Source organism: Myxocyprinus asiaticus, chromosome 21, assembly GCF_019703515.2.
Source record: "Myxocyprinus asiaticus isolate MX2 ecotype Aquarium Trade chromosome 21, UBuf_Myxa_2, whole genome shotgun sequence".
Classification (NCBI taxonomy): Eukaryota; Metazoa; Chordata; class Actinopteri; order Cypriniformes; family Catostomidae; genus Myxocyprinus; species Myxocyprinus asiaticus.
The window spans coordinates 47493693-47504988 of NC_059364.1; the positions used below are offsets into that span (position 1 = coordinate 47493693).

Genomic DNA, 11296 nt, shown 5'->3' on the forward strand with positions numbered 1-11296 from the left:
TCACCTTTTTCCTATGTATTTTAATCGCTTTCCACTCTTAATTAATCTACAAACAAATAGAGAAAAACGAAAAGTTTACCAGTCAGAATTTATTCCTTGATGCTTACAAGCAAAGTGTGACAACTGTTTCACAAATCGCATGCCCGAAGCCGAGCTCGTTAGCCAAGCAGTACGAGTCTGAGCTCCACCCCCTCAGGCCTTCAGAATTTCCACAGAATCCCTCAACAGTGCAAATGAATGGGCAAGTCAGATTGTCAGATTCATCAGCCAATCAGATTGATTTATTTGTTCTTGGTGGGTGTGATTTTTAGGATATGTCCCAGTGACGCAATCATGCTTTAAGTGATGTACGTAATTTGAAATCGAAGAGCGTGAGATCATCATCACTGCCGCTATCGCCATTGAGAAAGAGATCCTTATGGATTTAAAAACACAAGATGTTATGCATGACTGTGTAATTGCTTAATTTATTAAACAGGAAATGAGGACTGATTTTCACTTCAAGTAAATTGGTAAGTGCTTTTTTCATTGTTATAGCAACATCAGGAGTTTTCTAAGTGTAAATGAGGCTGCTTGAGCATTCAGTGTCGGATCAAGTTTTGAAAAGAAGTGCTGCGTTCCATTTAACTCAGAAAGTCGGATTTTCCAACTTCCTACTATGAAAAGTGCAGTGGAATGCATCTTAAAGTCAGAATTACAACTTGTAGGCTCATGCAGAAATTCTCATCTCCGATTTCCCCGAGATGCAGGGGCATGATGTCACACAAACATGTCAACACTCAGGGAGATATACAAAGTAAGTGATAAACATTCACTTTATTAAATAATATTGATAAATGAGTTTGTTTCCACATTACATGATATTAAAGCTTGTTTAACAAATGCCTGCAGAAACAGGTGTATAAAATATTATAATCTCTTTTGGTAATCATACACCTGAAGCACAAATGCCACCGAAAAATCTTCAGTGGGAGAACCATGGCATTGGTCTTTCCATGCTGTCCGCGACCCAGTCCGAACAGACCTGCAACCCACAAGTTGAGAAACACTGCTCTAGATTGCATAGACTTGGTCTTAAAGGCACAAACACCTGCTGGCAATGCCAATCAGAGGATAGAGACACAACCCATGTTTTTTGGGGATGTGTTAAGATACAAGAATTTTGGTTGAGGATTCAGAGATTTACAGTATGTGTGACGTTTTGGACACACAATTTTCATTTTGCCCTAGACACTGCATTTTGGGTGATGGGGCAATTTTGGGGATAGCCACTTGAAAGGTTGGGTCCTGGCCGGAGTTATGGTTGCCAGGCGGATCATTCTTAGGGGGTGGAAGACGGCTAGGACACCCTCGTTTCGGTAGTGGTGTGGGGAGATTGGTGGCGGCATTTGAGGAGGCGATTTATAGAAGTTTGGGGTGGAGTGGGGTGGATATTTAGCTTTTTTGGAGGGTTCTCGGGGAGGGGCAGTGGAGAGGGATTTTTAATTTTTAATTTAAAATTTTTAGTTTGATGTGTATGTGCACTCTTGTTTTTTGAAAGTATATATATATTTTTTTTTTAATGTTATAATTGTAAGTGACCACTGTAGTGCATGTTTGTGTCGGGTAGGGGGTGGGGGGATGTTCGGGGGGAGGGGTTTAATTTATACAACTGATTCCATATTTCATGTTGTATTTATAGTTTTTGTGGATGGAATCAATAAAAAATTTTTACATAATATTTTCACACTTTTTGCGTGATTTGCAAAATTACAGCTTTACTGGAAATTATGCTAATAAAAAAAAGTTATATTTATCTTGATTTTGAACACTTTTGTGGACTTGGTTAACAAGTACACTAACTTTTGAAAAACATTATTAGGGGAAAAATTGTTTGGTGTTGTGGAAATTATGCCACAACTGGTATTTTTTTTTTTGGAAAAATTTATATTGAAATTTCTCACAATAAATACAACTCACACAGCAACTCACAGATCGGGCAACCAGCTGGACCTCATCTTTACACGTAACTGTACCAACTCAAATATTCTTGTTACTCCTTTACATGTCTCTGATCACTACTTTGTTCAATTCAACATGATACTCCCATCTACATTAAAACAGACTCCACCATTGGTTTCCTTTCGCCGTAAACTCCGTTCCCTCTCACCCTCTCGCCTTTCCACTGCTGTCTCTACATCTCTTCCTACACAAAATGTATTTACCACACTTAATGTAAACACTGCCACAGACACACTAAGCTCTACTTTAACAACCTGTCTAGACAACATCTGTCCTATCTCCTCTAGGCCAGCACGTGCTACACCACCCAGCCCCTGGCTGTCTGACGTCCTTCGTGAACATTGGACTGACCTCAGGGCAGCTGAGAGGAGATGGCAGAAATCTAAAGATCCAGCAGATCTAGGTAAATATCAGTCCCTGCTTGCAACTTTTTCAGATAATGTTAAATCTGCAAAAACCTCCTATTACCAGAACAAGATCAACAGCACCACAGACACTCGCAGCTTGTTTAGAACATTCAACACACTTCTCTGCCCTCCCCCTCCACCGCCTGACACATCACTGACAGCAGATGTCTTCGCTACATTTTTTACTAATAAGGTTACAGCCATCAGCAATACATTCTCAGCACCACACCTTGTCAAACACCTGTCTCCTGTATGCAACTCTTCTGTCTCCATGTTCTCTCCTCTGACTGACACTGAGGTCTCTAAACTCCTCCTCTTCAACCACCCCACCACCTGTTCCCTTGACCCCATTCCTTCTCACCTTCTCCAGGCCATTTCTCCATCCATCCTACCTGCACTCTCACACATAATTAACACATCTCTACTTACAGGCACTTTTCCCACTACATTTAAGCAGGCTCGAGTAACCCCGCTGCTGAAGAAACCCGCACTTAATCCCACACAAATAGAACACTACAGACCAGTCTCTCTCATCCCATTCATGGCAAAAACACTTGAAAGGACAGTTTTCAATCAAACCTCTGCCTATCTCTCACAGAACAAGCTGCTGGATGACAATCAGTCAGGCTTTAAAAGTGGACACTCCACCGAGACTGCCCTGCTGTCTGTCACCGAGTCGCTGAGACGGGTGAAAGCTGAATCAAGATCATCAGTCCTGATTCTGCTGGACCTTTCTGCAGCCTTTGACACAGTCAACCATCAGATCTTACTCTCCACCCTCTCCTCGCTGGGCATCACAGGAACTGTGCTTGACTGGTTTAATTCCTATCTCTCAGGTAGGTCCTTCAAGGTAGCCTGGAGAGGTGAGGTATCCAAGCCACATCAGCTACTTACTGGGGTACCTCAGGGATCAGTGCTTGGGCCACTTCTCTTCTCTATATACACAACATCACTGGGACCCATTATTCAGGCACATGGTTTCTCTTACCACTGTTACGCTGATGACACGCAACTCTACTTGTCTTTCCAGCCCAACGACACCACAGTGACTGCTCGAATTTCTGCCTGCCTGGCGGACATCTCGGCCTAGATGAAGGAGCACCACCTGCAACTCAACCCAGCCAAGACTGAACTCCTTGTCTTTCCAGCCAACCCTGATGTTGAACACAACATCAACGCGCAGCTGGGTGCAACTACAGTAACGCCTTCCAAATCGGTCAGAAATCTAGGGGTAACCATCGACAACAGACTAAATTTCACAGACCACATCTCAAAGACCGCAAGATCATGTAGATTTACACTCTACAATATCAGGAAGATAAGAGCCTTCCTCTCTGAACATGCCACACAACTGCTTGTCCAGTCACTTGTCATAACTAGACTGGACTACTGTAACGCTCTCATTGCAGGCCTCCCTGCATGTGCAACTAGACCCCTCCAAATGATCCAGAATGCAGCAGCATGTCTGGTCTTTAATGAACCAAAGAGAGCATGTTACACCACTCCTTGTCTCTCTCCACTGGCTACCGGTTGATGCACGTATCAAATTCAAGGTTCTGATGCTGGCATACAGAACAGTTACTAGGTCTGCTCCAGCATACCTAAAATCATTTATGCAGAGCTACGCGCCCACTAGAAGTCTGCGGTCGGCTAAGGAATGTCGCCTTGTTGTACCAACACAAAGAGACACCAAAACACTTTCCCGGACTTTCAACTTCATCATACCACGTTGGTGGAACGACCTTCCCAACTCCATCCGTGAAGCTGACTCACTCTCTGTCTTCAAAAAACGACTAAAAACACATCTTTTCCATGAGCACTTAACCAGTCATTAAAAAAAAAAAAAAAAAAATTCTGTTGCACTTTATTCTGTTTTGAATACTATTATGATGCTAGTGATACTTTGTAATAAGGCACTTTTCATACCACTGTCTCCTAAGATGATTTGCTTATGTTTTCCTCTCTTGTAAGTCGCTTTGGATAAAAGTGTCTGCCAAATGAATAAATGTAAATATTGAAAATATTGGTTTGTTTATTTCATTCTTTGTTTAGATGATCATAGTTTTTAAACGTAATAATTTTTATTTTTATTATGAATTTTCATGGTTTAATATTGAAAGTCTGGTTCTGGGAAAAAACTAAAACATTTGAAAAGTACAAATACTAAATGATGAAGGCCTGGTAAAAAGTTTCCAATTCAGTTTTAATGTGACCTTTACAAATCGAAAAAAAAAAGTTGAAATCTGTTCATTTTAATGAAAATTAACCTCTGGAACATGAAATTTGTAGAAACACGTATAATAGTATAATATAACTAAACTAGTAGGCTTAATTTATAAGTGTAATAAAACGTATTGTGGTTTAAACACACTTGATAATATCCAAAGATAACCAAACCTGTTATGGAATCCTCCAAATTAAGGTGAGAGCATTATGACAGTGAAGCTTTTTTTAATGCAAAAAATAAGTATTAGAGGACATATTTATATATGCTATTGTCTGTATGTTTTTGGTCAGTAGACCATTCGGTGAATGAAAATGATCCACAGGTTGCTGATTGTGTCTGATTCTGAGGCGATATGAATTAAACATCTCTGTACACACAATGCAACATGAATATTTGACTGCAGGTTTTTATAGTAGTCAACAGAATTCCATTCTGGCCTGGTCTCAATATGCTGTGGTGTCCATGTGGGCTGCCTGCGGTTTACATATAGACACCATGAGCAGTTTCACTTGGCACTCGGCCAGGTCACACAGTTTGTACAACCTTTATATCCTTATAGCATGTTCTGCAAAGACTTCAAACACTTCCACATCATTCCATCATGTAAATAAAAGATTTACAGACATTACATCAATGATTAAGCATTAGCTGACAGAGAAATATATTCTCCTTATCATCAATATCTCCTGCCACTAACTCGTGTCCAGATGTGGGCCAAATGTTTGACCACTGTTTGTGATGCTGTGATTGTGATAAGACGTTTGTCGGGTGTGTAAAGCGCCTCTGCACTGCTGCTACCTATCGCATCACACAATACGCAACTACTGAAATTCACATAAAACAAAAGAAAGTTAGGTTCAAGGTTCCAATTCTGTTTCTATAATGAATCCTTTAATGTAATTTAATGATCTTCAATTATCTGAAAGAGGCACCTGAAACAGCTTTCAGTACTGTAGATCAGTTATGTAGAGATTTAGTTGTATTTATAAATACATTAAAATAAAGACAATAAAAGGAAATTAGACACAATACAGTGAGAAAAGGTGGTGAGCAAGCATTAAATAAGCCTCAATTCTTCGTGGCATGGATTCCACAAGATGTTGGAAACATTTCTTTGAGATTCTGATCCATGCTGACATAATTGCATGATGCAATTTCTGCAGATTTCTAAGCTGCAAATCTCCCGGTCTACCACATCCCAAAGGTGTACTATTGGATTCAGATCCAGAGACTGGGAAGGCCACTGATGAACAGTGAACTCATTGTCATGTTCAAGAAACCTGTTTGAGGTGTCTTTTGCTTTGTGCCAGGTTGCATTATCATGCTGGAAGTAACCATTAGAAGATGGGTAAATTGTGGCCATGAAGGGATGCACATGGTCAGCAACAATACTCAAATGGCGATGGCATTCAAGCAATGATTGATCGGTATTAACAAGCCCAAAATGTGCCAAGAAAACATTCCCTACACCATTACACCACCAGCCTGGACTGTTGACACAAGGCAGGTTGGGTCCATGGAAAATTCTGACTCTGCCTTAGCAGAAATCGAGATTCATCAGAAAAGACTGTTTTTCCAGTTTTTAACTGTCCTGTTTTGGTGAGACTGTGCCCACTGCAGCCTCTGTTCTTGGTGACAGAAGTGGACCTGATGTGGTCTTCTGCTGTTGTAACCAATCTACTTCAATGTTTAACATGTTATACGTTCTGAGATGCTATTCTGCTCACTACAGTTTTACAGAGGGGTTATCTGAGTTATTGTAGCCATTCTGTCAGCTGGAACCAGTCTGGCCATTCTCCATTGACCTCTCTCATCAACAAGTCAAGTCATTTTTATTTGTATAGCACCTTTCACAACACACATTGTTTCAAAGCAGCTTTATAGAAAATCATGCATTAACAGAAAATGAAACTGTAATGTCTTAGAATCATCATTGTGTAGTTTGATAAAATATGAGGCGTTTCTGTTCCCAGAACTGCCGTCCACTGGAGGTTTTTTTGTTTGTTTTTGGCACCATTCTGAGGAAACGCTAGGGACTGTTGTGTGTGAAAATCCCAGGTGATCAGCAGTTACAGAAATATTCAAACCAGCCCGTCTAGCACCAACAATCATGCTACAGTTGAAATCACTGAGAACACATTTTTTACCCCATTCTGATGTTCTTGGCTTTGTGGGCTGGTCTCAGCATTTTGTTGAGATATATAGCAGGCTCATTGCTATTTACCTAGCAGGAAAATCACTTGGTCTGTCAGAGGAAAACAACAACTGAAGTTTTGTTAACAGTGTTTTTGCTGTGACATTGGACTTGGTAGCTGTGTTAGCCAGGAGATTTTACTGCACTTCAGTGACAATTAAGGTAAATCTTTGACTATTAGTGAATATTTTAGGGCAATCCAGCTGAAGTTTCAGGCATTTGACACTTTTTGACTTTGAGTTGCTAATTTGTGGGCTAATTTGTGACAGCTGTACAGCAATTAGCAATTAGTACTTAAGTAGTGAGAGAACTGTAGTAGCAGTGGGAGTGGCAGCCCTCCCTGTGGGAAGACCAATCTTGGGTAAAGACCTGTGAGTCCACTGAGCAAGGACATTGGCAAGGTGCCAGCCACTATGCTAAGTTTTTTTTCCACGTTCTCTCTTCCTTTTCCACATAGTACTTCTATTTATTTATTATACTTATATTATGTGTTTCAGTAAATTCCTGTTGTTTCATGTAGGTGAAAATATACACAGACACGCTATAGACTATGCACTCCAAAGCACCTAAGGTCCCTTAGCACACCTCTCCACTGCCTCTCTCCATCTCTGTTGGACTGTGGAACTGCCAGTCAGCTGTCAGAGCTGACTTCATTTTGGCCTTTGTCAGTCAGTCAAAACTCAATGTTTTGGCTCTGACTGAGACATGGATCTGCACAAACAACTTTCGCAACTCTCTCTACACCGAGCTGAGGGCTGTGGAGAGAAAGTGGCAGAAGTCAAGACCCTGCTGACCTGAGCAAGTATCAATCACTTTTCTCCTCTTTTTCCACCAGTGTTTCTAGTGCTAAAATGGATTATTACCAGAATAATCTCAGTAACACTTGAGATTCACGTAATTATTTTCAACTTTCTCTTCTCTGTCCTCCTCCACCACATCCTACTACTTCTCTGACTGCTGATGACTTTGCCACGTTTTTACTGACAAAGTAGTGAGCATCAGCAGCCAGTTCTCCTACACCTAACACCCACAGCCACTCTCTTCCAACATCCCATCCTCTGTTCTCCTCTTTCTCTCCTCTCTCTGAGACTGAGGTCTCCAAAGTGCTTCTTTCTAACCATCCTACCACCTGTCCACTTGACCCTATTCCCTCACATCTTATGCAAGCTGCCTCTCCATCAATCTTACCCATTCTTGCACACATTATCAACACTTCTCTCACAACTGGAAACTTTCCCAATACATTAAAGCAGGCTCAAGTAACCCCACTGCTCAAAAAACCAACACATAACCCTACAGTTGTTGACAACTACAGACCAGTCTCTCTCCTACCCTTCCAGTCTAAAACTATTGAGAGGGTTGTATAAAAACCAGTTGTCTGCTTTTCTCTCACAGAACAACCTACTCGTCAGACATCAGTCTGGCTTCAAAAAAGGACCCTCAACAGAGACTGCCCTCTTGTCAGTAGCTGAAACCCTGCGACTGGCGAGAGCTAACTCAATCATCCATCCTCATCCTCTTTGACTTGTCTGTGGCTTTCGACACAGTGAACCACAAGATTCTTATGTCCACCCTCTCTGACTTAGGCATCACAGGAACTGCGCTTGGATGGGTTGAGTCATACCTCATTAGCAGATCTTTCAAGGTCTCCTGGAGAGGTGTCCAAGTCACACCAGCTGGTCATTGGTGTTCCTCAAGGATCAGTGCCTGGACCCGTCTTCTCGATACACACATGAATTGGTTCGATCATTGAGGCACATGGCTTTTCCTACCACTGCTATGCAGATGATATGCAGCTCTACTTGTCGTTCCAACCTGATGACTCTTCTGTCTCCACTCGTATCTCTGCCTGCCTCTCACACATTTCGGCCTAGATGAAGAAATGGCACCTTCAGCTCAACCTTGTCAAGACAGAACTCCTTGATCACAACCAACCCATCTGTTGACCACCACCTCACTATTCATCTTGGTTCAACTACACTAACACCTACCAGAACAGCTCGGAACCTGGGAGTGGTGGTAGATGACCAGCATAATTTTACCTCCCACATCTCATCAACTACCCAGTCTTGCAGATTTGCAATCTACAACATCAGGAAAATATTCCTTTTCTGTCTGAATATGCTGCACAGCTTCTGGTCCAAGCTATGGTCATTTAAAGACTGTAATGCTTTGTTGGCTGGCCTCCCATCTAACACAATTAAGCCAATGCAGATGGTCCAGAATGCAGCAGTGGGTCTGGTCTTCAATCAGCCAAAAAGGGCATATGTCACCCCAATCTTGATTTCACTTCACTGGCCTTCAGGACAGCCAATGGAACCGCACCCTCTTACTTCAATTCACTTCTACAAGTCTATGCTCCACCTCGCTCTCTGCACTGATGAATGAGCAGTGCCTGGTGGTCCCATCACAAAGAGGCTCAAAGTCTACTTCACGATCGTTCACTTTCTCTGTACCAATATGGTGGAATGAACTACCTACCTTCACTCGATCTGCTGATACCCTCTCAACATTCAAGAACCAGCTGAAAACACATCTGTTCCTTGAGCACTTAACCAATCCACACTAATTGCACTTTATTATTAAACTTAACTTACACTGACTGAACACAATAATTATGATAATATATATATATATATATTTCTGTCTCTTTCTTATGCGCTAGTACCTATACTACTCCAGCCACCTTGAGAGCTTGGCATTACAGCACTGTAGATGTTGTTGAACTTTATATGACAAATTGCTTGCTATGTTCCTCATTTGTAAGTTGCTTTGGATAAAAGTGTCTGCTAAATGTATTTATGGTTAATGTGAACATTAACTGAAGCTCCTGACCTGTATCTGCATGATTTTATGCACTGCACTGCTGCCACACAATTGGGTGATTAGATAATCTAATGAATAAATGTGTATGTCAGTATTGTATACTCCAATACTAAAGGCCAAAAAGAAAAAGGAATGATTCAGAACCAATGTCCATGCGGTAATGAACACCAGAAATAACTAATAAAACATTATCATAGATAGAAATAAAGCATGGTCATATTTTTGTGTCCTTGGAACATAATTGAGTTCTGAAAGGGTTAAAAAAAAAGAGAATGTTCTGTCAAAGTTGTCTGTTGGTTATACGGTTGGTTTACCTGTTTATTAAAACATGCTAAACACATATTAGTCTGTTTTGTCCTCTTGCTCACAGCAGTATATTTGTGTACTATGCAGGCCCAGTTTGGCACTGATATTCTTGTAACATGCAGTTGTGTTCTGTCCCAGTAAATATTTGTAAAATGCTGCATATCTCTGGTATAATCTATAGGGTACAATGGGGCCCCACGGCCCCTCGGGGTAAAAGGCACTTTTGATTTTGTTTTCTCCCGAAACATTAAATAGCAACAAGAACCAACAGTACTTTCCTTAACACCTGTTTGTCTCTATACACTGCAAAATTTTCCTGATCCATGAGATCATTGTGTGCAATGTCTAAAGTTTGATTCTGAGGTAATTTGATGTAATATTTAATCATTTTTAAATGTTACTAATATATGTAGCTAATGAGAATCCCTGAAATTATCACATTTATTTTGAGACAAAATACTTATTTATAATTTTCAGTTTTGTTCAAGGTCATTAAATCAAAAGTTTTTTAATAACTGCCCAATAAGTGAAATGATAGTATTTGGGGTAAAAAGCCGTTGCAAGTGCTAAAGGTCCCCATAAAACACATTGTTTTTCTTAAGTGGGGCAATAGATTTGATAAGAAGAATGTTCAAAATGGGCTCATATTGACTGATACATTCACAATGAAGATTCATTTATTTATAGAATACTTGAGATGTTATAAAATGCCAAATGTGACTGAAATTAACATGAAATTGTTTACTAAGTCATTTTTTGAGTATTATCTCAGTTTGTTACTCAAAAAAGCATCTTGCTGTCTCAAAATTATTTTGACAACTTTTGCCCTATAAGTGAAATTGTCCCTATATTTACACAACATCACTATAACCCCCTGGGGGCCCTTTACCCCAAGTGTGGTGTAAGAGGCTTCCTCACCACCTTTTTTATCTTGATACAATTTGTGACCAGAAAAAAAAAAGAAGAAAAAAAAAAAGCACATTTTTCTTAAGGTGTGCCTTTAGCCCTGTTGTACCCTATAATTTTGACCATTTCCTTTGGCATAAAATTCTGTTAATTCTGTAATTTGACAAATCAACAATCAGCAGCAAAATACATTATTTTGATTTGTATTGATTGTGTTGTTGGATAAGTTACTCATAAAAGTAATCGATTTAATCCATAATATATTTTTCTGAATATGTGTAAACCAAGTTATGTACTTAAAAGTAATTAATTTAACTGAAAGTCAGTAACTGTAATCTGATCACAAGATGTAATTTGATTATGTTCGGCCCCGTTTCGTTGACGGCCCACTGGGAAAAGTCCCGGTTCCCCCAATGGCCAGTCCGCCCC

General features: G+C 40.3%; 1 long non-coding RNA gene across 1 annotated transcript in view; it reads left to right on the forward strand.

Annotated features, from left to right (window-relative positions):
• The window catches only part of LOC127411767 (uncharacterized), a 50570-nt gene extending 46250 nt beyond the window's left edge, over window positions 1-4320 (forward strand). Inside the window, exons 2-4 of the long non-coding RNA XR_007892341.1 lie at window positions 2289-2404; window positions 3007-3244; window positions 3439-4320. This is a non-coding gene — a long non-coding RNA (uncharacterized LOC127411767). The remainder of the gene's footprint in view (window positions 1-2288; window positions 2405-3006; window positions 3245-3438) is intronic.
• The last annotated feature ends 6976 nt before the right edge of the window (window positions 4321-11296 follow it).